The 12,500-nt window shown below is 49.1% G+C and overlaps 3 non-coding genes across 3 annotated transcripts; all 3 read left to right on the top strand.

Annotated features, from left to right (window-relative positions):
* Window positions 1-936: 936 nt before the first annotated feature.
* TRNAL-CAG (transfer RNA leucine (anticodon CAG)) lies at window positions 937-1,019 on the top strand. Its single transcript has one exon. It is a non-coding gene; the product is annotated as a tRNA-Leu (tRNA).
* Window positions 1,020-1,919: 900 nt separating this feature from the next.
* TRNAT-UGU (transfer RNA threonine (anticodon UGU)) lies at window positions 1,920-1,992 on the top strand. The gene has a single exon. It is a non-coding gene; the product is annotated as a tRNA-Thr (tRNA).
* A 10,422-nt stretch (window positions 1,993-12,414) lies between these two features.
* TRNAL-CAG (transfer RNA leucine (anticodon CAG)) lies at window positions 12,415-12,497 on the top strand. Its single transcript has one exon. It is a non-coding gene; the product is annotated as a tRNA-Leu (tRNA).
* The last annotated feature ends 3 nt before the right edge of the window (window positions 12,498-12,500 follow it).

Genomic DNA, 12,500 nt, shown 5'->3' with positions numbered 1-12,500 from the left:
CTATTAAATCACTACTTTGCACTTTTAACATCCGGCTTTGTTGTTTCCTTCCAACGCTTTGGAAATAATGAGGGTAGCAATGAATGGTGACAAGGGTAAAGCTGCTTCTATCGCAATTTCTCCATCAAGTAACCTTCAGCGGATTTATTTTACGGGCACATTAGATCAACCTGTGAGCGTCGTAGGTCTCACCGAACCCCAAGCATCACAGGTCAGGATGACCGAGCGGTCTAAGGCGCTGCGTTCAGGTCGCAGTCTCCCCTGGAGGCGTGGTTTCGAATCCCACTTCTGACAGCTTTTAAGCTTTTCTTTGCATGCATTCACATTCTCTAGCTCCACTACCGCTCAACGTCTAGGACAAAAAATAACTTGTCTTGGAACCAAGCATAAAGGGCTCCATAGCTCAGGGGTTAGAGCACTGCTCTTGTAAACCAGGGGTCGCGAGTTCAAACTCTTGCTGGGGCCTACCTGCAAGGCTTGGTGACTGTATCTCACATAGCAGCGTAATAAGAATTTTTCCCCAAGGGCACGTTAGGGTGGAAATGTTTGAAGGCCTCTAGATAATGAAATCAAAACGTTAGGATGACTTGACTTTCCGGAGTTCTTGAATTAGACAATATCTACTAGAAACACCCACTTTCTAATTCTGCATCCAAGGAAAAGTGCACTCGAAGCAAACGGCCATCTCTTGTTGACAGCAAAACGCTTGCTTTCTGCGTGTCTTTCTATTAAATCACTACTTTGCACTTTTAACATCCGGCTTTGTTGTTTCCTTCCAATGCTTTGGAAATAATGAGGGTAGCAATGAATGGTGACAAGGGTAAAGCTGCTTCTATCGCAATTTCTCCATCAAGTAACCTTCAGCGGATTTATTTTACGGGCACATTAGATCAACCTGTGAGCGTCGTCGGTCTCACTGAACCCCAAGCATCACAGGTCAGGATGGCCGAGCGGTCTAAGGCGCTGCGTTCAGGTCGCAGTCTCCCCTGGAGGCGTGGGTTCGAATCCCACTTCTGACAGCTTTTAAGCTTTTCTTTGCATGCATTCACATTCTCTAGCTCCACTACCGCTCAACGTCTAGGACAAAAAATAACTTGTCTTGGAACCAAGCATAAAGGGCTCCATATCTCAGGGGTTAGAGCACTGGTCTTGTAAACCAGGGGTCGCGAGTTCAAATCTCGCTGGGGCCTACCTGCAAGGCTTGGTGACTGTATCTCACATAGCAGCGTAATAAGAATTTTTCCCCAAGGGCACGTTAGGGTGGAAATGTTTGAAGGCCTCTAGATAATGAAATCAAAACGTTAGGATGACTTGACTTTCCGGAGTTCTTGAATTAGACAATATCTACTAGAAACACCCACTTTCTAATTCTGCATCCAAGGAAAAGTGCACTCGAAGCAAACGGCCATCTCTTGTTGACAGCAAAACGCTTGCTTTCTGCGTGTCTTTCTATTAAATCACTACTTTGCACTTTTAACATCCGGCTTTGTTGTTTCCTTCCAACGCTTTGGAAATAATGAGGGTAGCAATGAATGGTGACAAGGGTAAAGCTGCTTCTATCGCAATTTCTCCATCAAGTAACCTTCAGCGGATTTATTTTACGGGCACATTAGATCAACCTGTGAGCGTCGTCGGTATCGCAATTTCTCCATCAAGTAACCTTCAGCGGATTTATTTTACGGGCACATTAGATCAACCTGTGAGCGTCGTAGGTCTCACCGAACCCCAAGCATCACAGGTCAGGATGGCCGAGCGGTCTAAGGCGCTGCGTTCAGGTCGCAGTCTCCCCTGGAGGCGTGGTTTCGAATCCCACTTCTGACAGCTTTTAAGCTTTTCTTTGCATGCATTCACATTCTCTAGCTCCACTACCGCTCAACGTCTAGGACAAAAAATAACTTGTCTTGGAACCAAGCATAAAGGGCTCCATAGCTCAGGGGTTAGAGCACTGGTCTTGTAAACCAGGGGTCGCGAGTTCAAATCTCGCTGGGGCCTACCTGCAAGGCTTGGTGACTGTATCTCACATAGCAGCGTAATAAGAATTTTTCCCCAAGGGCACGTTAGGGTGGAAATGTTTGAAGGCCTCTAGATAATGAAATCAAAACGTTAGGATGACTTGACTTTCCGGAGTTCTTGAATTAGACAATATCTACTAGAAACACCCACTTTCTAATTCTGCATCCAAGGAAAAGTGCACTCGAAGCAAACGGCCATCTCTTGTTGACAGCAAAACGCTTGCTTTCTGCGTGTCTTTTTATTAAATCACTACTTTGCACTTTTAACATCCGGCTTTGTTGTTTCCTTCCAACGCTTTGGAAATAATGAGGGTAGCAATGAATGGTGACAAGGGTAAAGCTGCTTCTATCGCAATTTCTCCATCAAGTAACCTTCAGCGGATTTATTTTACGGGCACATTAGATCAACCTGTGAGCGTCGTAGGTCTCACCGAACCCCAAGCATCACAGGTCAGGATGACCGAGCGGTCTAAGGCGCTGCGTTCAGGTCGCAGTCTGCCCTGGAGGCGTGGTTTCGAATCCCACTTCTGACAGCTTTTAAGCTTTTCTTTGCATGCATTCACATTCTCTAGCTCCACTACCGCTCAACGTCTAGGACAAAAAATAACTTGTCTTGGAACCAAGCATAAAGGGCTCCATAGCTCAGGGGTTAGAGCACTGGTCTTGTAAACCAGGGGTCGCGAGTTCAAACTCTCGCTGGGGCCTACCTGCAAGGCTTGGTGACTGTATCTCACATAGCAGCGTAATAAGAATTTTTCCCCAAGGGCACGTTAGGGTGGAAATGTTTGAAGGCCTCTAGATAATGAAATCAAAACGTTAGGATGACTTGACTTTCCGGAGTTCTTGAATTAGACAATATCTACTAGAAACACCCACTTTCTAATTCTGCATCCAAGGAAAAGTGCACTCGAAGCAAACGGCCATCTCTTGTTGACAGCAAAACGCTTGCTTTCTGCGTGTCTTTCTATTAAATCACTACTTTGCACTTTTAACATCCGGCTTTGTTGTTTCCTTCCAACGCTTTGGAAATAATGAGGGTAGCAATGAATGGTGACAAGGGTAAAGCTGCTTCTATCGCAATTTCTCCATCAAGTAACCTTCAGCGGATTTATTTTACGGGCACATTAGAACAACCTGTGAGCGTCGTCGGTATCGCAATTTCTCCATCAAGTAACCTTCAGCGGATTTATTTTACGGGCACATTAGATCAACCTGTGAGCGTCGTCGGTCTCACTGAACCCCAAGCATCACAGGTCAGGATTAGTGATGGACGAACTTCCGACGGGACGTTTCGCGAACGCGAAACGCGAACGGGCACAAACGTTCGCGAAAACGACCGTTCGCCGCGGGCTCCATTGACTTCAATGGGAGGCGAATTTCGCAAACCTTTAGGTCGAATTTGCGGCCACGGGGTAATTATTAGGGGGTAGCACGTAGTCCCACCACCTGGACAATAGCATAATACATGTATGAGGTGAATTTGGGATCGATAACTACAAGCATTTTTTTTTTATTTGGGAAATTGTTCTGACAATTCAGGACTATGGAGCTAATGAAGGCAATGGAGGAGAGGGAAGGTCAGGGACCAGGGTAGGCAAACAAGAGGGTGCAGGAGATACAGAGCACTGACAGCAGCACCGTAATACAGAGCACTGACATCAGCACCGTGACATACAGCGCTGACAGCAGCTCCGTGACATACAGCGCTGACAGCAGCTCCGTGACATACAGCGCTGACAGCAGCTCCGTGACATACAGCGCTGACAGCAGCTCCGTGACATACAGCGCTGACAGCAGCTCCGTGACATACAGCGCTGACAGCAGCACCGTGACATACAGCGCTGACAGCAGCTCCGTGACATACAGCGCTGACAGCAGCTCCGTGACATACAGCGCTGACAGCAGCTCCGTGACATACAGCACTGACAGCAGCTCCGTGACATACAGCGCTGACAGCAGCTCCGTGACATACAGCGCTGACAGCAGCACCGTGACATACAGCGCTGACAGCAGCTCCGTGACATACAGCGCTGACAGCAGCTCCGTGACATACAGCGCTGACAGCAGCTCCGTGACATACAGCACTGACAGCAGCTCCGTGACATACAGCGCTGACAGCAGCTCCGTGACATACAGCGCTGACAGCAGCACCGTGACATACAGCGCTGACAGCAGCTCCGTGACATACAGCGCTGACAGCAGCTCCGTGACATACAGCGCTGACAGCAGCTCCGTGACATACAGCGCTGACAGCAGCTCCGTGACATACAGCGCTGACAGCAGCTCCGTGACATACAGCGCTGACAGCAGCTCCGTGACATACAGCGCTGACAGCAGCTCCGTGACATACAGCGCTGACAGCAGCACCGTAAGCAGCCCCAGGAGGAAGTCAGCACAGCACAGGGATGGTGTGATCCCCTCATAATAAGAACCCCCAGGAGGAAGTCAGCACAGCACAGGGATGGTGGGAGCCCCTCATAATAAGAACCCCCAGGAGGAAGTCAGCACAGCACAGGGATGGTGGGAGCCCCTCATAATAAGAACACCCAGGAGGAAGTCAGCACAGCACAGGGATGGTGGGAACCCCTCATAATAAGCAGCCCCAGTAGAAATATGACACCGCTCAACCTCTTCAAAGAGGAGGGTAGGGGCATATAGTACGGTGTGCTTTTTTGGGTCAGGGAAGTGAGCCAAATGAATTAAGAAGGTCTGTGTGCTTGATTCCAAAAATTGTTTATAGACATATACATGGTCTACTGATCACATGTGTTGAATTCCTCCGAGATCCATGCCTCATTCATTTTTAGAAATGTGAGGTAGTTAACACTGTCGTGAGCTAGGCGAGTACGCTTATCGGTCACAATCCCCCCTGCTGCGCTGAACGTCCTTTCGGACAGGACACTGGATGAGGGGCAAGCCAACAGTTCGATTGCAAATTGGGCAAGCTCTGGCCAGAGGTCAAGCCTGCCCACCCAGTAGTCTAGGGGTTCATCACTCCTCAGAGCGTCCACATCGGCCGTTAACCCAATGTAGTCGGACACCTGACGGTCTAGGCGTTCCCTGATGCTGGATCCGGATGACACCTGTCGATGGGTCGGCTGAAAGAATGACCTCATATCCGAAGTCACCAACACATCTTCAAACCGGCCTCTTCTTGCAGGCGCTGTTGGATTGGTACCCGCAAATCCTTCTCTGGGAGTGGGAATTGCTCCTCTGCCAGCGCACGCAAAAGCAGAATGCAGCATTTCTCGAAGCAAGGCCTGGAAGTGCTGCATTCTGACAGCCCTCTGCGACGGCGGTAACATTTCCGCCATTTTGTGTTTGTACCGGGGATCTAAGTACGTTGCCACCCAGTACTGGTCCTTGACCCTCATGCTTTTTATACGGGGGTCCCTATTAAAACACTGGAGCATGAAGGCCCCCATTTGCACTCAAGCGGAAGGTATGTGGTGGTGGTGGTGTTGTTGGTGGTAGTGTCTTTGGGGGTGCACATAGCAGAGAGTGAAGAAGAGGGTGCAGATCGAGAGGATGAGGAGGGTGCAGAAGAATAAGGCTGAGTGAGCCACTCAACCAAGTCTGGTGCGTCCTTTAAAGTAATTGAACGCACCTTCTGCAACTTCCCACTTTGGCTCAAGGCTGTTGCTCCTGCCCTACCCCTACCACCCCTGCGGAAGGGCCTGCCTCTTCCTCTGCCTGTCATTTTTTAAATCACCCTGTGACAAAACTCTTAGTCCCTATACCGCTGAAGGACTGCTGCAGTATAGGGCAGCGGTCAGCAGTAGTGCACGTCAACCCTATGTATTGTGGACCGATAGCGGTCCTTACAGAACAGCAGACTGTACTGCACTCAGGCCTATGTACCGTAGCACCCTATACCAAGTTACCAGTCCTTATAAAAACTTTTGTGGACCAAGCAGGTTGTGTGTTAGTGATTAGCAGACTGTACGTCAGTCCCTATACCAATGAAGGACTGCTGCAGTATAGGGCAGCGGTCAGCAGTAGTGCACGGCAACCCTATGTATTGTGGACCGATAGCGGTCCTTACAGAACAGCAGACTGTACTGCACTCAGGCCTATGTACCGTAGCACCCTATACCAAGTTACCAGTCCTTATAAGAACTTTTGTGGACCAAGCAGGTTGTGTGTTAGTGATTAGCAGACTGTACGTCAGTCCCTATACCAATGAAGGACTGCTGCAGTATAGGGCAGCGGTCAGCAGTAGTGCACGTCAACCCTATGTATTGTGGACCGATAGCGGTCCTTACAGAACAGCAGACTGTACTGCACTCAGGCCTATGTACCGTAGCACCCTATACCAAGTTACCAGTCCTTATAAAAACTTTTGTGGACCAAGCAGGTTGTGTGTTAGTGATTAGCAGACTGTACGTCAGTCCCTATACCAATGAAGGACTGCTGCAGTATAGGGCAGCGGTCAGCAGTAGTGCACGGCAACCCTATGTATTGTGGACCGATAGCGGTCCTTACAGAACAGCAGACTGTAACGCACTCAGGCCTATGTACCGTAGCACCCTATACCAAGTTACCAGTCCTTATAAGAACTTTTGTGGACCAAGCAGGTTGTGTGTTAGTGATTAGCAGACTGTACGTCAGTCCCTATACCAATGAAGGACTGCTGCAGTATAGGGCAGCGGTCAGCAGTAGTGCACGGCAACCCTATGTATTGTGGACCGATAGCGGTCCTTACAGAACAGCAGACTGTACTGCACTCAGGCCTATGTACCGTAGCACCCTATACCAAGTTACCAGTCCTTATAAGAACTTTTGTGGACCAAGCAGGTTGTGTGTTAGTGTTTAGCAGACTGTGCGTCAGTCCCTATACCGCTGAAGGACTGCTGCAGTATAGGGCAGCGGTCAGCAGTAGTGCACGGCAACCCTATGTATTGTGGACCGATAGCGGTCCTTACAGAACAGCAGACTGTAACGCACTCAGGCCTATGTACCGTAGCACCCTATACCAAGTTACCAGTCCTTATAAGAACTTTTGTGGACCAAGCAGGTTGTGTGTTAGTGATTAGCAGACTGTACGTCAGTCCCTATACCAATGAAGGACTGCTGCAGTATAGGGCAGCGGTCAGCAGTAGTGCACGGCAACCCTATGTATTGTGGACCGATAGCGGTCCTTACAGAACAGCAGACTGTAACGCACTCAGGCCTATGTACCGTAGCACCCTATACCAAGTTACCAGTCCTTATAAGAACTTTTGTGGACCAAGCAGGTTGTGTGTTAGTGATTAGCAGACTGTACGTCAGTCCCTATACCAATGAAGGACTGCTGCAGTATAGGGCAGCGGTCAGCAGTAGTGCACGGCAACCCTATGTATTGTGGACCGATAGCGGTCCTTACAGAACAGCAGACTGTAACGCACTCAGGCCTATGTACCGTAGCACCCTATACCAAGTTACCAGTCCTTATAAGAACTTTTGTGGACCAAGCAGGTTGTGTGTTAGTGATTAGCAGACTGTACGTCAGTCCCTATACCAATGAAGGACTGCTGCAGTATAGGGCAGCGGTCAGCAGTAGTGCACGGCAACCCTATGTATTGTGGACCGATAGCGGTCCTTACAGAACAGCAGACTGTAACGCACTCAGGCCTATGTACCGTAGCACCCTATACCAAGTTACCAGTCCTTATAAGAACTTTTGTGGACCAAGCAGGTTGTGTGTTAGTGTTTAGCAGACTGTGCGTCAGTCCCTATACCGCTGAAGGACTGCTGCAGTATAGGGCAGCGGTCAGCAGTAGTGCACGGCAACCCTATGTATTGTGGACCGATAGCGGTCCTTACAGAACAGCAGACTGTACTGCACTCAGGCCTATGTACCGTAGCACCCTATACCAAGTTACCAGTCCTTATAAGAACTTTTGTGGACCAAGCAGGTTGTGTGTTAGTGTTTAGCAGACTGTGCGTCAGTCCCTATACCGCTGAAGGACTGCTGCAGTATAGGGCAGCGGTCAGCAGTAGTGCACGGCAACCCTATGTATTGTGGACCGATAGCGGTCCTTACAGAACAGCAGACTGTAACGCACTCAGGCCTATGTACCGTAGCACCCTATACCAAGTTACCAGTCCTTATAAGAACTTTTGTGGACCAAGCAGGTTGTGTGTTAGTGATTAGCAGACTGTACGTCAGTCCCTATACCAATGAAGGACTGCTGCAGTATAGGGCAGCGGTCAGCAGTAGTGCACGGCAACCCTATGTATTGTGGACCGATAGCGGTCCTTACAGAACAGCAGACTGTAACGCACTCAGGCCTATGTACCGTAGCACCCTATACCAAGTTACCAGTCCTTATAAGAACTTTTGTGGACCAAGCAGGTTGTGTGTTAGTGATTAGCAGACTGTACGTCAGTCCCTATACCAATGAAGGACTGCTGCAGTATAGGGCAGCGGTCAGCAGTAGTGCACGGCAACCCTATGTATTGTGGACCGATAGCGGTCCTTACAGAACAGCAGACTGTAACGCACTCAGGCCTATGTACCGTAGCACCCTATACCAAGTTACCAGTCCTTATAAGAACTTTTGTGGACCAAGCAGGTTGTGTGTTAGTGTTTAGCAGACTGTGCGTCAGTCCCTATACCGCTGAAGGACTGCTGCAGTATAGGGCAGCGGTCAGCAGTAGTGCACGGCAACCCTATGTATTGTGGACCGATAGCGGTCCTTACAGAACAGCAGACTGTACTGCACTCAGGCCTATGTACCGTAGCACCCTATACCAAGTTACCAGTCCTTATAAGAACTTTTGTGGACCAAGCAGGTTGTGTGTTAGTGTTTAGCAGACTGTGCGTCAGTCCCTATACCGCTGAAGGACTGCTGCAGTATAGGGCAGCGGTCAGCAGTAGTGCACGGCAACCCTATGTATTGTGGACCGATAGCGGTCCTTACAGAACAGCAGACTGTAACGCACTCAGGCCTATGTACCGTAGCACCCTATACCAAGTTACCAGTCCTTATAAGAACTTTTGTGGACCAAGCAGGTTGTGTGTTAGTGATTAGCAGACTGTACGTCAGTCCCTATACCAATGAAGGACTGCTGCAGTATAGGGCAGCGGTCAGCAGTAGTGCACGGCAACCCTATGTATTGTGGACCGATAGCGGTCCTTACAGAACAGCAGACTGTAACGCACTCAGGCCTATGTACCGTAGCACCCTATACCAAGTTACCAGTCCTTATAAGAACTTTTGTGGACCAAGCAGGTTGTGTGTTAGTGATTAGCAGACTGTACGTCAGTCCCTATACCAATGAAGGACTGCTGCAGTATAGGGCAGCGGTCAGCAGTAGTGCACGGCAACCCTATGTATTGTGGACCGATAGCGGTCCTTACAGAACAGCAGACTGTAACGCACTCAGGCCTATGTACCGTAGCACCCTATACCAAGTTACCAGTCCTTATAAGAACTTTTGTGGACCAAGCAGGTTGTGTGTTAGTGATTAGCAGACTGTACGTCAGTCCCTATACCAATGAAGGACTGCTGCAGTATAGGGCAGCGGTCAGCAGTAGTGCACGGCAACCCTATGTATTGTGGACCGATAGCGGTCCTTACAGAACAGCAGACTGTAACGCACTCAGGCCTATGTACCGTAGCACCCTATACCAAGTTACCAGTCCTTATAAGAACTTTTGTGGACCAAGCAGGTTGTGTGTTAGTGATTAGCAGACTGTACGTCAGTCCCTATACCAATGAAGGACTGCTGCAGTATAGGGCAGCGGTCAGCAGTAGTGCACGGCAACCCTATGTATTGTGGACCGATAGCGGTCCTTACAGAACAGCAGACTGTAACGCACTCAGGCCTATGTACCGTAGCACCCTATACCAAGTTACCAGTCCTTATAAGAACTTTTGTGGACCAAGCAGGTTGTGTGTTAGTGTTTAGCAGACTGTGCGTCAGTCCCTATACCGCTGAAGGACTGCTGCAGTATAGGGCAGCGGTCAGCAGTAGTGCACGGCAACCCTATGTATTGTGGACCGATAGCGGTCCTTACAGAACAGCAGACTGTACTGCACTCAGGCCTATGTACCGTAGCACCCTATACCAAGTTACCAGTCCTTATAAGAACTTTTGTGGACCAAGCAGGTTGTGTGTTAGTGTTTAGCAGACTGTGCGTCAGTCCCTATACCGCTGAAGGACTGCTGCAGTATAGGGCAGCGGTCAGCAGTAGTGCACGGCAACCCTATGTATTGTGGACCGATAGCGGTCCTTACAGAACAGCAGACTGTAACGCACTCAGGCCTATGTACCGTAGCACCCTATACCAAGTTACCAGTCCTTATAAGAACTTTTGTGGACCAAGCAGGTTGTGTGTTAGTGATTAGCAGACTGTACGTCAGTCCCTATACCAATGAAGGACTGCTGCAGTATAGGGCAGCGGTCAGCAGTAGTGCACGGCAACCCTATGTATTGTGGACCGATAGCGGTCCTTACAGAACAGCAGACTGTAACGCACTCAGGCCTATGTACCGTAGCACCCTATACCAAGTTACCAGTCCTTATAAGAACTTTTGTGGACCAAGCAGGTTGTGTGTTAGTGATTAGCAGACTGTACGTCAGTCCCTATACCAATGAAGGACTGCTGCAGTATAGGGCAGCGGTCAGCAGTAGTGCACGGCAACCCTATGTATTGTGGACCGATAGCGGTCCTTACAGAACAGCAGACTGTACTGCACTCAGGCCTATGTACCGTAGCACCCTATACCAAGTTACCAGTCCTTATAAGAACTTTTGTGGACCAAGCAGGTTGTGTGTTAGTGTTTAGCAGACTGTGCGTCAGTCCCTATACCGCTGAAGGACTGCTGCAGTATAGGGCAGCGGTCAGCAGTAGTGCACGGCAACCCTATGTATTGTGGACCGATAGCGGTCCTTACAGAACAGCAGACTGTAACGCACTCAGGCCTATGTACCGTAGCACCCTATACCAAGTTACCAGTCCTTATAAGAACTTTTGTGGACCAAGCAGGTTGTGTGTTAGTGATTAGCAGACTGTACGTCAGTCCCTATACCAATGAAGGACTGCTGCAGTATAGGGCAGCGGTCAGCAGTAGTGCACGGCAACCCTATGTATTGTGGACCGATAGCGGTCCTTACAGAACAGCAGACTGTAACGCACTCAGGCCTATGTACCGTAGCACCCTATACCAAGTTACCAGTCCTTATAAGAACTTTTGTGGACCAAGCAGGTTGTGTGTTAGTGTTTAGCAGACTGTGCGTCAGTCCCTATACCGCTGAAGGACTGCTGCAGTATAGGGCAGCGGTCAGCAGTAGTGCACGTCAACCCTATGTATTGTGGACCGATAGCGGTCCTTACAGAACAGCAGACTGTAACGCACTCAGGCCTATGTACCGTAGCACCCTATACCAAGTTACCAGTCCTTATAAGAACTTTTGTGGACCAAGCAGGTTGTGTATTAGTGTTTAGCAGACTGTGCGTCAGTCCCTATACCGCTGAAGGACTGCTGCAGTATAGGGCAGCGGTCAGCAGTAGTGCACGGCAACCCTATCTATTGTGGACCGATAGCGGTCCTTACAGAACAGCAGACTGTACCGCACCCAAGCCTATGTACCGTAGCACCCTAGACAGACCAAGTTACCAGTCCTTATAAGAACTTTTGTGGAACAAGTGAGTTGTGAATGATTAGCAGACTGCAGCAGAAGGGCAGCAGTCAAGTATAATATTCTTTCTATATTTGGAAGAAAGAATATTATACGTGTACAAGCCTATTACCGTACCACTGATACCAGTCCTGAAAAGAACCTTTGTGGAACTAATAGTAACAGCAAGTCTTTAAAATTATCCTCACTGCCTGACACACTGCTTCCTGCCTGTCCCTATACAAATTGGCAAAAAAGAGTAGGCTGGAACGATTAGCTGGAACAGCTCTTTTGTGGACCTGATAGTAACAGCTAATGATGATGATGATGATGATGATGAAGAAAGACTAATCTGGCTGAGCTGTCCCTAAAATAGCAGCATACAGCGCTCTGTCCCTTTATCTAAACTGACAAAAGAAACTCAGGCTGCTGACCTAACACCTATACCAGTCCTGAAAAGAACTTTTGTGTACCAAATAGCTAGCGTTTTCTCTGTCCCTACTCCACACAGGATCCTTTCCCTACAGTGACAGAAGAAAGAATGTAAAATGGCCACCGGATCGGGTGTATTTATAGGTTAGGGGGAATGTCCAAGTGTCCATGAGCTGTCATGTCTCAATTGGTTGTCCTGTAACACATGATAAACGTGTCACGAAAGGTTAAAGTTCTTGTATACATTAAACACGTAAGTCCGCCGGGGCGAACGACGGAAAAAGGCGTTCGAACCCGCGGACGGCGAAAGTCGGAAATTCGCCGCGAAACGACCGCCGGGCGAACCGTTCGGCCATCACTAGTCAGGATGGCCGAGCGGTCTAAGGCGCTGCGTTCAGGTCGCAGTCTCCCCTGGAGGCGTGGGTTCGAATCCCACTTCTGACAGCT

This window comes from Lithobates pipiens, unplaced genomic scaffold (genome assembly GCF_037356315.1).
Source record: "Lithobates pipiens isolate NorthernLeopardFrog02 unplaced genomic scaffold, aLitPip1_a1.2 Scaffold_28, whole genome shotgun sequence".
Taxonomy (NCBI): domain Eukaryota; kingdom Metazoa; phylum Chordata; class Amphibia; order Anura; family Ranidae; genus Lithobates; species Lithobates pipiens.
This window is presented reverse-complemented; position numbering and strand designations above follow the sequence as displayed.